The following is a 420-nucleotide window of genomic DNA, read 5'->3' on the forward strand; positions in this document are numbered from 1 at the left end:
TAGGGGCCCGTCCCTTAGGCAAAAACCCCGAAAGAGGGTTTTTTTTTTAGTTTTCCCCGTAAGTAACGCCCTTCTTCAACGTATATTCCTCTGTATGTCTATGATTTAGAGTGATTTCAGGGTGAATACAGGGTTAAAGTTTAAAACCAAACAAACCCTTTTAGTTTAAAATTATATCAGTTTTTTTTTTTCATTATTGTTTTTATAAGTTTTCAGATTAAAAGTGTTTTGTTTCCCGCGGAATATAATTAGATCTTTCAGTTACCTATGCCCTTTTTCCTATTGCCCCCTACTACAATTAAAGAAAAATTTTATTTTTTTGCTATAACTCGAATTAAAAAACCTGCCAAACAAAAAATTTAGGGCCCCTGCGTCTGGTAGCACTGGTCGCGAATGAAATTTGGGGACATTTTTTAAGTC

The sequence above is a fragment of the Penaeus monodon genome, chromosome 15 (genome assembly GCF_015228065.2).
Source record: "Penaeus monodon isolate SGIC_2016 chromosome 15, NSTDA_Pmon_1, whole genome shotgun sequence".
Taxonomy (NCBI): Eukaryota; Metazoa; Arthropoda; class Malacostraca; order Decapoda; family Penaeidae; genus Penaeus; species Penaeus monodon.